We start from the raw sequence: 14,626 nt of genomic DNA on the forward strand, positions 1-14,626 counted from the left end.
TCTCCTCTCCTCTCCTCTCCTCTCCTCTCCCCCCCTCTCCTCTCCTCTCCTCTCCTCTCCTCTCCTCTCCTCTCCTCTCCTCTCCTCTCCTCTCCTCTCCTCTCCCCCCTCTCTCTCCCTCTCCTCTCTCTCCTCTCTCTCTCCTCTCTCTTTCCTCTCTCTCTCTCTCCCCCTCTCCTCTCTCTTCTCTCTCTCTCCTTCTCTCCTCTCTCTTCTCTCTCTTTCTCTCTTCTCTCTCCCTCTCCTCTCTTCCCTTTCTTTCTCTCTTCTCTCTCTCCCTCTCCTCTCTCTCTCCTCTTTCTCTTTCTCCCCCCTCCTCTCTTTCTCTCCTCTCCCTCTCTCTCTCTCTCTCTCTCTCTCTCTCCTCTCTTCTCTCTCTCTCCTCTCTTCTCTCTCTCTCCCTCTCTCTTTTCTTGAAGAAGAAGCCAACTAAACCCATAGGGTGCCCTTATAGGGAATGATGAAGCATTGGTGGGAAGTCTTGAGCTTCACACCGTAGGTGTGACCACTCGCCATCAACCATCTCTTTCTTAAAATTGAGGGAATTAAGATCCAGAGTTGGAAAAATCAAGTCCACGTTCATTCGTAAGTAACAAGGGAGAATCTAAATCTGTCTCCACACTTAACACTGTGTGCTCTCTTTATGCTGTAGGTTAGATGCCAACTGCTCATAAAGGCCCATGTGTCAAGGGGCCCCCAACATGCCAGTACCGGGGGGAGGGAACAACCTTTAAAATGTGGAACCTAGCCCGGATATAGTGCTGCATGACTTTAATCTCCGAACTCCAGAGGAGTTCCCGCGCTCCAAGGGGCAGGCGGGCGGGTCTCTGTGAGTCTGAGGTCAGCTGTTATGCATAGTGAGTTTTAGGATAGCCAAGGCTGTGTAGACAGACCCTGTCTCAAAAAAGTAGGGAAGGCGCCTGCATAGCAAGTCCTAGGACCACTGGGAACACGCCCTGGGCGAGGAGGAGGTGGGGACCCCCCCCTCCATTCCTTCTTCTCTTTTGCACCTGGATCGTGACAAGATCTGTTCCACTCTGCCACTGCTCTCAAGGAGCGCCCAGATTCTGGTGCTCCTCAGTTCCCGGTGCTCCTCAGTTCCCGGTGCTCCTCAGTTCCCAGTGCTCCTCAGTTCCTGGTGCTCCTCAGCTCCCGGTGCCCACATTCATTACTCCAGTTCCAGGGAATCTAATGCCCTCTCCTGACCTTCCCAGGCACCAAGCACACCCCTGGTACCCATGAACACATTTAGGCCAAACACTCATATATATATAATAAAATAAACATTTAAAAAAAATTAAGGAAAAGAAGCCATGAACTGAAAAGAGACCAAAGCAGGCAGATACCCAAGAAGGTTTGAAGGGGAGGAAAAGGGAAAGGGGAAAATTATGTAATCACATTAAAATCTCAAAAAACAATTTTTTAATAGAAACCTTTTGTCTTTATAAATTGATCATCTCAGATACTCTGTCACAAAGACATAAACTTGACTAACACAACCATAGCACACTTCTTCCTGCACAGGGCCTGCCTCAGGAACTATCAGTGAGACTATAAGCAGCTTTAACCAGTCTTAGGGTTATCGTCATAAAGAGCAGAACATCTGCTGGGTGTGGAGGCGTTCTGCTGGGACCCAGCTCCCTCCCGGTAGAAGCAGGAGGAACACGGGAGCTCAGGGTCCTCTCCACCACATAGGAAGTTCAGTGCAAGCCTGACTCTTGTGACTCTGTCTCAACCAAAAGGAGGGTCCAACTTGGTACTGTGATTCTCCGAAACGCATCAATAAACATCACATGAAGAAATCATTAAATACATAACAAATTAAGGTTGGGGGAGCGTGCCATTTCTTTGTATAATGCTCTCCATTCAGAATAATGGCTGCTGTCCTGCGGTCACTTTGCCGGCTCCAAAGAAAACAGAACCTGACCCGCAGTTGTCGGAGGCCATGCTAATGCCTGGTAACTGATATTAAATTGAAATATCCCCAAAAAGAAAAACAGAAGAAAAATAAACAAACTTTTAAGACTGAAATATCCTGTCACTGGGTTGGTATACAGAGATTTCAAACAAACTGCAAAAAGGGAATGAACTCTTGCTCTCCTCTCCCTCTCTGGCTGCCCTACCTGTCCTGAAACTCACTCTGTAGACCCGTAGACCAGTCTGGCCTTGAACTCACAGAGATTCCCCTGCCTTTGCCTCTGGAGTTCTGGGATGTGCCACCCAAAGGCCATGTGCCACCACAGCCCAGCTTTTTCTTTTCTTTTCTTTTCTTTTCTTTTCTTTTCTTTTCTTTTCTTTTCTTTTCTTTTCTTTTCTTTTGTTTCCTTTTGTTGATAAAATGGATACTAAGTCTGACAACCTAAATTCAGTCTCCAGAATCTAGAATGAAAAGCCTACATCAAGCCTGATCTCCACACAAGGGCCAGGGCATTCTTGGGCCATATCCATTTGTATCTGCGAAAACACACAAGTAAATAAATAAATGTAACAAAATATTTAGCTATCTTGTTTTTTATCCACATACCTATTTTTTTAATTTCTTCTGCTCTTTGTGGTTAGTTAGAACACTGTTGTTTTGTGCTATCAAATAGACTTCTTCCATCCATTAGAGAAAAATCTATACTTAGCTAGAAATTGCTAAAAATGTTCAGTATGCACTCACTCTGAAAGCACCTCTCTAATCTAGTAACTTCTGTCCAATAAAAAAAAAAAAAAAAAGCCTGTGGCCGGCTAGTGGTGGTGCATACTTTGATCCCAGCGCTCAGAGGCAGAGAGAGGCAGGTGGGATCTCTGATCTCTGAGTTCGAGGCCAGCCTTGTCTACAAAGTGACTTCCAGGACAGCCAGTGCTACGTAGAGAAACCTTGTCTTGAAAAACCAAAACCCAAACAAACAAACAAAACCATAATGTGAACCAGCCACAGGTATAGGCACACAGCTGTAATCCTCCAATTCAGCAGACTAGGTAAAGAGAATTGATTCTCCAGATCAGCCTTAGATACACAGTAAGACCCTGATTCAAACAAACAGTTACAAGACAAAGAAACTTTTTTGGCTGGGGATGTGGCTTGGGCATCAGATCCTTGCTAGCACAGGCATGAAGCTGTGAGTGGAACCCTTCAGCTCACGAGAGAGCACTGCAGTGTTCAGCAGGGGGAGGCAAAAGGGTCAGAAGCTCAAGGCCATCCTCAGCTATGTTGATAGTAGCTGAGGTTAGCCTAAACTGTATGAGACCCTATCAAAAGAACAAAAGCAACAATCTTTGAGGGAGAAGCTCATTCAAGATGGTGTTACGTATAGCCCAGCCTGGCCTCGAACTCTTGATCATTGTGTGGCTACCTCCCAAGTGCTGGGGTTATGGGTGTGTACCGCCATGCTCATTTTGATGCAGTGTTAGTCAAAGCATCCTACCAATCCTGGGAAACTTTTCAAGCAATGTAAAACAACCCTGGCATGGTGTCAGACGCCTGTAACTGCCACAGACCAAACTCAGCCGCAGGATAACCAGGATTCTTTGGTCCAGGAAGGCACAGGTCCGGCAAAATGACACACAGACACCGAGGTGGTTTTTGGATCTGAGTGTATTATTCTTGGTATCCCCTGGTCTAGTCAAGTTAACATCTCAAATTAAGCATCACATTCAACTGTCAAAGCTTCAGTTTTCTCGGGCAGTACAAGGTGTTTGCCCATCGTCTGGCTGGCCAATTGGCGCACGCGATTAAGCTGCTTCTTCATCGTGGCCGAACTGTCGCGCTAGCCGGCGAGCTGGGGAAGGACTGCTCCTGCACCCAGCCTACCTGTCGACGATGGCCGCATTGCGGAGCCTGGGGAGCTGCCTGGCCCGCGCCCAGCCTCCCAAGAGCACCTCCACCTAGTCCATCCAATGTGCCCGGGGCCACCCTAGGCGCCTGGCGATCTGCTCCAGCTGCAGCCCTTAGCCCCAGCCCGGTGAACTAACTGGGGAGTCTCTGTGAGTAAAAAATATGAGCTGTATCCTGAATCACACCTGGATAAGTTAAGAATGTTGTTTTGGCCAAAGACCCCCTAGGTGGGGTCTGCAGGACAAAAGCAGTTCCTCACAAGCTTCCACTGAGGCAGCTCTGAGCTTTACACCAACTCAAATGTAAACTCTTTCTACCTTGACCAACACCCACCTGTTCAGCTAGGACTTTGTATAGGGTTCTTCACATGTAAATATCTTCTAGTCTGGGCCTATTGTTTCAAATCCACCTGTCCTGCAAGGGTGATTAGGAGGATCAAAAACAAAAGAAACTTGTATTTTTCATGTGTCCCTGGTTAAACTAGCCTCTTCTTAATAACATTATATCTTTTAAATTATGTCCAATGACTTATAAGCTAATATACAGTCAAGACGTGAAATATATTTATACCACTGTGCTAATTAATGCTTTCCATATCATAATGAGCCATAATTCATTTACATACTGTTGGGAGGTAAATGTAATTACGTAAACAACTGGAGCAGTGTTGCAGAATTTTCTGGTTACTAGTTACTTACTTTAAGATGGATTCTTTTACATCTTAATTTGCTTGGTTTTTCTTAGTCCCGGCTACTAAGAAGGAGGAGAGTTTAGAAGTAAAGTAAATTGCCAAGTGAGATTTTCAGCTTCTGAATAGAGGTGTTCTGGATAGCCCCAGGATACATTTCTCAACTGAGTCTGTAAAATTTTATCTTATAGTTAACTGGGGCCACGGCGGCATGTAACTCCAGCACTCTTGTGGCAGAGGCAAGCAGAGTTCTGTAAACTTGTGGCCAGCCTGGTCTATACACTGAGTTCCAGGGATATGTAGCAAGATCCCATTTTTGAAAACCTAAATAAATAAATAAATAAATAAATAAATAAGAAATGTAAAATACTGGGCTGGAGAGATGGCTCAGCAGTTAAGAGCACTGACTGTTCTTCCAAAGGTCCTAAGTTCAATTCCCAGCAACCACATGGTGACTCACAACCATCCGGATAGGGATCTGATGCCCTCTTCCAGTATGTCTAGAAACAGCTAAAGTGTACTCATGTAAATAAATCTTTTTTTAAAAAATGTAAGTGCTCACTTCGGCAGCACATATACTAAAATTGGAATGATACAGAGAAGATTAGCATGGCCCCTGTGCAAGGATGACATGCAAATTCATGAAGCAGTCCATATTTTTAAAAAAATGTGAAATGTAAACCAGCCATTTCTGGACTACTTCACACTCTGCCTGCTGCTGCTGGTTCGGCCTGCACACCCTGATATGTGGTCCACCCTTTCACGCCTCAAGTGTTCCGCAGCTGCACACGACTAGTGGAGGTGGATTAGACGTCAGGGGCCCACAGCCATCCAGCTACCTCAGCCTTTGACAGCTCACCCAGCTCCTGTCCTAGGTCCCCAGCGGGTCCCCAGCATCCTGCCACTCATGTCGAACTATCCTCCATCAAATAGAAGCTCACCCAGGGAACGGGGCACACAGCTTTGAAAGGCAAAGGCAGGTGGATCTCTGTGAATTCTAGGCCAACCTGGTCTACACAGTGAGACCATGTCTAAAACATCTATTTTAAAACATTGAAAAAATAGAAACTCTACTACCTTCCCGACAGACTCAAGACAAAATCAGGGTCTTTAACTTGTGCTACATGACCCTGGGCTATATGCATATTTTTTTCCAATTCCCACTCCTGCCACCCCTCCAACCCTTCCCAGTCATAAAATATTTATAAAATATATTCATATTCACTACCTGTTCAAGGCCCCCCAATCACTACCACTTTCCTGCCTCAGGTCCTTGGCATGTGCTCTTTTCCTGGCCACCTCCTCATCTTTCATGTGTCAATTTGAAATTTCTCCCATTTGGGTAACTCTGCCCCTTGTAGCCTTCTCAGTAAAATGCCCCTGCCTCCTACACCCACTTCTGTCCCACAGTTTACTAATATGTTTATTTGTTTGGTTTTGGTTTGGTTTGGTTTTTCCAGACAGGGTTTCTCTGTGTAGCCCACCCTGTAGACCAGGCTGGCCTTGAACTCAGAAATCTGTCTGCCTCTGCCTCTGCCTCCCAAGTGCTGGTATAAAAAGAAGTACTCCACCACTGCCCGGCTATTTGTTTGCTTTTCAAAGGCTGTCTCCTCCACTGGTGGGCTGTAAGCTCTAAATTAGTGTGTGTTTTCTAGTGGACTGGCAAGGTAAGAGTCAGAGCCTCTCTATCACACCCTGGGATGCTCAGGTAAAGGACCCGGTGGAGCTAGGAGAGCTGAAGCTAGGTGAGCTATTTCTGTTTGCTGCTCAGGAGAGGATGCAATTCCAAATGTGGCCGCAAGGTGGCAGAATAGAGAGCAGGACCCCCACAACTAAAACCAAAAGGAAGTGAAGCCACAAAACTTTCTGTTCTGGATGTAGCCAGGCTCCCAGGTACACTCCAGAGCCCAGGACTATTTCTCTACTACTTAGTTAATGTACTACTCGGGGTCGTTTTATTTTTTATTTTTCAATCCTGGGTCTCAAACCCAAGACCTTGAACATGATAGGGAAATTCTCTACCTCTGAGCCCTACCTCAGCCCCTTACTTGAAAATGCTAAGGCTAGAACAACTCAATTACCCATTTGACAACATCTAAGGACATAAGAAAGTGCCATCCAGACTTGGAGGGGCACACCTGCAATCCCAACACTCACAAGGCTGAGGCAGGAGGATTGTGAATTAAAGTCCACCAGAAAGCAAGACCCTGCCTCAAAATAGATAGCGAGAGAGAGAGAGAGAGAGAGAGAGAGAGAGAGAGAGAGAGAGAGAGAGAGAGAGAATAGATAGATGGTAGATAGATAGATGATAGATAGAGATGGTAGATAGATAGATAGATAGATAGATTCAGGACATTCACCTAACTAATGTTTTCATGGGGGTTCTCCATTTTCTTTTGGAAGTGATTCTAAAATTACCCAGATATTTATGACTCTTTGATTGAGCCAACACTATAGAGTTCTCAGCATCCTCCTGCTACATGATATATTAATAGCAAAAGAGATTTAAAATTTCAGGAACTAAAAAAATTTCTGAGACACAGGAAATCTATTTGGACTTTTGTTTGTTTTAGTATAGGAAAAAAAAATTCTGAATCTATCCCAACCAAGAGAATTAACATGTGTCCAAATTGTATATGCCCAGCGTCAGGCAAAATTCTTTGTATTTGCTTGTTTGAGTTTTGTTTGGTTTATTTTTTTTGTTTTGTTTTGTTTTTTGAGACAGGGTTTCTCTGTGTAGTCCTGACTGTCCTAGCACTCACTCTGTAGACTAGGCTGGCCTCGAACTCAGAGATCTGCCTGCCTCTGCCTCCCAAGTGCTGGGATTAAAGGTGAATGCCACTATGCCTGGCAATATAGACTTCTAAAAAGTGGTGATGGCCGGGTCATGAGCTACAGGGCCACACATCCCCACCCTAATCAGCAGCTGCACTGTGCGGACAGATGTTAGGTCTGAGTGATTGTGGTAGGTTGCGTTACAAACATCGGTTCTTCACCATCTGCACCTGAACTCCGGGCTGGACCAGGGCTTCATAAACCTTTTGCAATAGGGACCCCTTCTCACTCAGTAAATGGTTACCAAAAATGCATCATAAAGGAATTTATTTTAAAGCACTTCTTTCATATACAAATGATTTTAGCATTAATATTATAAATTAATATTATAAAGTATGCATCAATTATGTAAATATGTGTTTCCTTTTTAGGGTATATTCAACAGTTTTCAGAGATGATATTTTGATTTCATAATTGTCAGTGCTAAGAACATTACCCCACATAAATTCATAAATTTATAAATATAGTATGCTTAGGACCGCTTTGGAAATTTTTGGAACTGACAAGTCAAATTCGCTGAACTTTTAAAAAATACTTTTATTAGTAGGGCAGTGGTGGTGCATGCCTTTAAACCCAGCACTAGGGAGACAGAGGCAGGTAGATCTCTGAGTTTGAGGATAGCATGGTATACAGAGCTAGTTCCAGGACAGGAAGAGCTACCCAGAGGAACCCTATCTTTAAAAAAAAGAACAATCTTATGAAGGCCCTGAGTTCAAATCCCAGCAACCACATGGTGGCTCACAACCATCTGTAATGAGATCGATCTGATGCCCTCTTCTGGGGTGTCTGAAGACAGCCACAGTGTACTTACATATAAAAAAAAGAACAAAAGGTTTAGTAAGAAGACTCAGAGGGTAAGAGCACTGACTGCTCTCCCAAAGGTCCTGAGTTCAAATCCCAGCAACCACATGATGGCTCACAACCATCTGTAATGGGTGATGAGATCTGACGCCCTCTTCTGTCTGGTGTGTGTAAAGACAGCTACAGTATACTTACATATAATAATAAATAAATCTTTGGGCTGGAGCAAGCAAGGCTAACCAGAGCAAGCAGGGCCACCCGGAGTGAGCAGAGGTCCTAAATTCAATCCCCAGCAACCACCTGAAGGCTCACAACCATCTGTACAGCTACAGTGTACTCATATACACAAAATAACTAAGTAAATAAATCTTTTTAAAAAACAAAGAAAGAAAACACTTTCATTAATTAGTTTATTGCAGGGGAGGGGGCCATACACCTGCCAAAATATATAGGTAGATGTCAGGAGATGACTTTGGGGAATCGGCTCTGTCTTTCCACTACGTGGGTCCTGGGGACCAAACTCAAGTGGTCAGGCATCGTCGTGGTCGTCCTGGTCGTCGTGGTCGTCGTGGTCGTGGAAAGCATCTTTATCAGCTGAGACACTTTACTGACCCCAAAGCAGAGCACTTTGCATATCCTGTAAAACCACTGCCCTTCACAACATTCCAGTGTCCAGCCCATGCTGAGGTGTTTCTGGCAGTGGTCCTCGGTGCGCTGCGTGTTCGTGCTCCAACCGAGTCTACGGTGAAGTGGGGCCCAAGCAGCACTCGGAAACTCAGCCAGAAAGGCCTTGAGTTTATTACACATTTGATCCTGAGTTTGCGCATTCAGAAACATTTTTACGATCACCAAATTTTCCACAGCCCAATATTCAGACGGAGTCACAGCTCCCGCTTAAAGAAGCTAAGGGACGGACCAGGCTACTCTCTTTGGACAATGGGACAATAGCAGATATGACACAAATGGGCTATGCAATATGTTTGCGAAGCATTCTTTTCAAGGTGATCTGCGTGAGTCAGTCAACCTTTCCAAACCCGCCGAGCCGGGTAGTATATTAACGCTATTAATAAGGCCTTGACAGAATGGCATTCAGAAGCAAATGAAAGCCTCTGTGTGGGCAGGGTGGTCCAATGGCTGCAAGTGTGGGTTTAGAATCATCTCCAAACCCGGGTTTAACTAGGTGTGGCGGCTGCCTGTAATCCCAGCAATTAGGAAAGAGACAGAGTCAAAAGCTTCTGGCCAGCTACATGTGGTGTGACCTTGTCTCCAACTCACACACACACACTCACACACACACACACACACAGAGAGAGAGAGAGAGAGAGAGAGAGAGAGAGAGAGAGAGAGAGAGAGAGAGACGGGGGTGGCAGTCTCAGACACAGGAGAGAAAGTCGCACACCCAGCCAGAAATGGCAGTGCATGCAAAGCTAGTAATCCTAGCACTTGGGAGGAGGGAGACAGGAAGATCGGGAGGCCAAGGTCATCCTTGGCTACTAAGGAAGTTCAAAGCCGTCGTGGAGAACTTGAGACTCTGTCTTTAAAAAACAGAAGTGGGGAGGGGAATGAGCCTGTGAAATAGTTTCAGAGGACCAAAGATGCGGAGGTTAGTCACGCATATTGGGATACAGGACATTACACACTGTTTATTAGAAGAGATGGTGGCCCCCTTTTAATGCGAGATTACTTGCCACACTAACATCCACCCCAGGTTCCCCTCCTGTTTGGAACTCTGAGCTTTGCCCAAGCACACCCAGGATCCCTTCCTGTTTGGAACTGGAAAACAATAGTGTGGTGTTTTGGCCTTGGACAGAGGCCTTCCGGCCTCCTGAGTGCCTCCACAAATGGACTTTAATTTCTCCTCTGGGTCCAGATGTTGGCCTCACTTTGTGTCTGTCCAGCAGGTGAAGACAGCCAAGGTCAGCAAGGGTTCTGATGGCCAGGGCCAGCCTGCTATCCAACCTAAACAGGAAGGAGCGTCATGTGGGCAGAGCGGCAGGAATGTAGGATGCAGACGGATGTTCAGAGGAAAGTGCAGGCCTGGGACCGGACGACACAGCATCCATTCTGGGAGAAACACTGACATAGACATGGTTCTCCTGTGGTATCTTGAGAAGTCAGGGTGACAAAACTTCTGAGACCAGGGGCCCCCGACAGTGCTTCTTCAGTATCTGATGCTGAAGACAGAAAACGAAGAGAGACGTAGATGAGGCTAGATGTGGTGTGACCTTGTCTCCATCACACACACACACACACACACACACACACACACACACACACACGAAAGAGCCAGGCAGGAGCAATGCATACCTTTAATCCCAGCAGAGAGAGGCAAATCTCTGACTTTGAGGCCAGCCTGGTTTACAGAGTGAATTCCAGGACAGACAGAGAAACCCAAGTCTCCAAAAAAAAAAAGAAAAGGAGAAAGAAAGGGAGGGAGAAAGGAAGGAAGGAATGAAGGAAAAAGAGAGAAATGGAAAGGAGGAAGAAGAAAGGAAAAAATCCTAGACATGAAACCAGAGGGCTGGTGAGAGGGCTTAGTAGGTAAGGGCTTTGAACTTGATTTTAATCTCCATACCTATCTTGAAAGAGGAGAGCTAAGTCCTGAAACAGATCCCCTGACCTTCGGGCAGTCACTTTGGCTTGTGTGCACGTGTGAACACACACACACACACATACACATGCACATGCACACAAATTAAGAGACTTTTTTTAAACACAAAAGCAGACATTGAAAACAATAAAAAAAAAAAGGTTTAAGAGAAAAAACTGAAGAAATCTTTTTAAAATAAAGCAGAATGACAGGGAGGCTTAAGAAAACAAGAAAACTATGCTTACAAGAGAGGGTGTTTGAAAGGATAGAAAATAATACAGCCTAATTCTAATGACCCCAAGAAATCAGGAGTTTAAAATGCTATCTCGCTTTGTTAGAAACTAGGTAAAAGGTCACATTCCAGAGCCCGCCCTTTGTTTAGACCTAGCAGAAAGGCCTTGAATAGGTGATCCTGGCCCCATAGGGTAACTGGAAATGGGCTCAGCTTATCTTCTGTAAACTTACGCCATTACCCCTAAGCAGGAGTTCACGCAGCTGTAGACATTATAAGAAACTAATTGGTCCACACTGAGTGCGGGCTCCGATAATTTAAACTGATTGGCCTAAAAACTATGGAGTGGTACAAATCAATTGGCTCACATTTCTCGGGCTCTCCATGATAAGAAATGATTGGTTTGTGGTTCGAGGGCTTTGTTATAAACTTATAAAAGCTGTCGCAATTTGGCACTCGGGGTCCATAGTCCTCTGACCCTGCGTGGTACATGGCTATGGAACCCAGAATTCTGGAATAAAGAAATCCTCATGCTATTGCATCGAGACCATTTCTCGGGAGTGATTTGGGTGTCGCCTTCCGGGGTGTGGGGTGCTGGGGCACCCTCGGTTTTGGGGGTCTTACAGTGTTTACCACAGAAAGCTGCACAGGGAGGTTCACGGGTCCTCCCCAAAGCATGGCAGCCATCAAGATGTCGTCCCAGAGGCAAGTGGGAACTGGGAGGAAGCCAAGACAGAACAGAGAAGGAAAAGAAAATGTTAACAAGAAGTAAAAGAAAGCCCGGTGTAATTAGAGTGCCTCCGATGCCTGCTGCCACAATGCATCTGGACATCTGGACACCCGGAGCTGCCCCCCCTTCACCCTTCCCCCCACTTCCTTCCCCCTCCCCCCCCCCCGTTCCCCACCACCTCACCCTGTTACCTCTGTTACCTGAGTCATGTGAACAAACTCAGAACCCACAGCACCCTCCCTCTGAGAACATTTTTGTCAGAGTGTAGCCCCACCTGGAAACTTCCACCATGATGAGCTATCTTCCCCTGCCAGGTCTTCCTAGCCTCTTCCAGGACCTTCTCTGGGAAGCTGAGTCCACGCTCCATCCCTGAGACGCTCAGCTTAAATTCCCCAGGAGTGTCACCTAAAAGGGCTTTATGGCTACTTCTGGATAGGCCTAAGTTGGGGCCTGTTTTACGGTTTTTCAAAACAAAACTATATTGTTTAGAGAGATACTGGGGGGATGGTAAAACCAAAGAAGAACAAAGAAAAGAAGCCCCCAGGACAGGTGTTTCCTATGGCAGGGACAGAGGAGGCGATGCCCACAGAGCTGTGGTTCCTGTACAATATGCCCATCCGGGTAGTAGCTTCACAGGTGTGTATTCTACGACTCTTCAAGATGTATGTCTGGTGTGTGTGTGTGTGTGTATGTGTGTACACGTGCGCACATGCGTGAGTACAATTATATGTGTAGAAGCCAAATGTTAACCTTGGGTATTTCATTCTCAGGCACTGTCCACCTTTTTTTTGTGAGACAGCCAACTAGCCAGTGAGCCCTAAGAATTCTCCCTAGCACTGGGATTACAAGCACAATCCACTACACTCAGCTTTTATTAACCTTTCTTTCTTTATTCCTTCCTTTCCTTTCTTTGCATTAAAAGCATCTTTAGTCATTATTTTATTTTTTTTGTGTATGTGTACGTTTGTACACCATGTGCATGCAGTACCTGAAGAGGCCAAAAGAGGGCATCAGATTCCTCTGGGACTGGAATTACAGCTAGTTGTGAGTTCCATGTGGGTACAGAGAATCGAACCCTGGTCCTCTGGAAGAGCAATGACTTCTCTCCAGCCCCAACTCACTTAGCTTTATATGTGGGTTTTTAGGGATCAAATGCAGGTCCTCATTTTTGGACCATAGGCACTGTACAGGCTAAGCTACTGCCCCAGCCCCCTGCAGCACATAATTTTAAATTCTGATATATGAAATATTTCAGAATTTAAACAAGTTTTTTTTTAAATAAATAAATGAAAGAGTAATTTGGATGGAGATCTTGTAGGGAAGGGAGATGCCCATCTCTGGCATAATCTGTTTAAGGGGCCCTGGGCAGGAACGAGGCAACCCAAAGTTTTAGATGATATTATAGGTAGCCTTCAAAAAACGAAAAAAAATGACCAGGTGGTTGTGACACATGCCTTTAATCCTAGCACTTGGGAGGCAGAGGCAGGTGGATTTCTGAGTTTGAGGTCAGCCTGGTCTACAGAATGAGTTCCAGGATAGCTAGGGCTACACAGAGAAACCCTGTCTCGAAAAAACAAAAAACAAACAAACAAAACAACAATAACAACAACAAATGATAATAATAATAATAATAGGACGGTGAATGCAGCAAAGTATCTAGACAGCAGTCAAAACGGTTGTGATGATAATAAGTAGGGACTAGGGTGTAGCTCAAGGCTATATCTCAGTGGAAGTACATGGACTCAGCAGACAGGAGCGGCTGGGTTCAATCTCACAGGAACAAATTAAGATTTCTCAGAGGTGGGAGATCCTATGTAACTTTTCCTATTTAGGCCTAATCAAAAGATAATAGTAACTTATCAGAGACTACTTTTGTTTATTTGAACCAGATTCAAATTGGCCTTGATATCACCAGGAAGCCTAGACTGGCCTCAAACTTGAAGTAATCCTCCTGCGTCAGCCTCCCCAGTGAGGAAACAGGTGTGTGCCACCACACTCGGAATATTATCCTTTAAAACTATTTTTTTAATAAGCATTAATCTTTTCACAGCCTTTACATGCATATGAGAATCTAAGGAAAGCATGTGAGACAGGGGGATGTTTGTAATAGCATATACTTGTAGTGACAATTTGGGAATTTGGGGTTCTTTTAAAAAAACACAGAAATATTATAAGAAGGTGCCTTTGTTTTAATTTCAGGTGTGGAGATATGGGCTGCTTCGGACTCTGCAGACTGTGATTTGCCTTGTGCTCTAGCAGAGGCATGGTTTTCCCAGCTGCAGATAGTTTCTGTGATTGTGTGATGATTGGAATTCTGGGAACTTTTCAGAGAGTGTGCTGTTAAGGCCTGGGTAAGTGCTGTCTGTCTAGCCGGCTACTTTATGCTGCTATTACTGTTCCAAGGAAACTTTCTCTTGTGCTGCTAGGAATCTTTCTCATGCCTGAGTTGATTGCATATTCTGTTATGTTCTGTGCTTTGGTGTTCTTGGAAATCAGTCACAATAGAGGTCAGTTAAAAGCTACTTTCTCTAGTTAGCTACAATAAGCTTGGACCCAGACCCAGCACCGGCAGCACTTCCTGCACCTGTGCCTGAGCTCCTGCGCTTTCTGCCTTTGTAAGCTGCTCCAGGAATGGACCCCAACATAAGAGAGACACCTGCCCCAGTGTAAGAAGCCATTTGGAATAATATTTTCATTTTGAGTAGGGGTCAAGTAAAGCTTTAAGTTCCCAAGACCTTCCTGGGAACTGACATCCTACTTGGCAGAAAGAGTCATGTGTGTGGGTGACTGGCATACCAGTTGGCAAGTTAAGACATGAATGTTAGACAAGGCAAGTCCCCTGTCACATTTGACTATCCTACCCAATGGGAACAGGATAAGTGTACCACAAATAGCTGTTCCTGAGGAAATCTCCTAACCATAAATCCTGA

At 45.2% G+C, this 14,626-nt stretch overlaps 1 non-coding gene across 1 annotated transcript; it reads left to right on the forward strand.

The window, feature by feature from the left end:
• Nucleotides 1-5,062: 5,062 nt before the first annotated feature.
• On the forward strand, nucleotides 5,063-5,169 carry LOC127695769 (U6 spliceosomal RNA). Its single transcript, XR_007980116.1, has one exon. It is a non-coding gene; the product is annotated as a U6 spliceosomal RNA (small nuclear RNA).
• Nucleotides 5,170-14,626: the final 9,457 nt, after the last annotated feature.

The sequence above is a fragment of the Apodemus sylvaticus genome, chromosome 10, assembly GCF_947179515.1.
Source record: "Apodemus sylvaticus chromosome 10, mApoSyl1.1, whole genome shotgun sequence".
NCBI lineage: Eukaryota > Metazoa > Chordata > Mammalia > Rodentia > Muridae > Apodemus > Apodemus sylvaticus.